A 347-nucleotide genomic window follows, 5' to 3' on the forward strand; every position below is an offset into this window, starting at 1 on the left:
ACACGCATGACATTGATCACCACCCAGTGATCAAGCAATTGTGATTACATCTCAGTCCTACAGGAGGTCGGTCGCAGCCCGAATAGCTCAGTGGTAACGTCTCTGACTGTGAAGCTGAGTGAAACGGGATCGAATCCGTCAGGGAGCACCAGTTCCCTCAAGATTACAGGTACACCTTGCTGACGAGTGCCAAGTAGCATGAAACCCGGGTCCAGAGTTTCCTGTTGACCACCTCCAACCACCATCTTATCACAATCGATTGTATTTGAAGACAAAATTGCATAATCTCTTAGTAAAATCTGAGAATCATATAGTAAATACTTCATAATTCATTGTTCCTTCATTTC

Source organism: Schistosoma mansoni, assembly GCF_000237925.1.
Source record: "Schistosoma mansoni, WGS project CABG00000000 data, supercontig 0080, strain Puerto Rico, whole genome shotgun sequence".
NCBI lineage: Eukaryota > Metazoa > Platyhelminthes > Trematoda > Strigeidida > Schistosomatidae > Schistosoma > Schistosoma mansoni.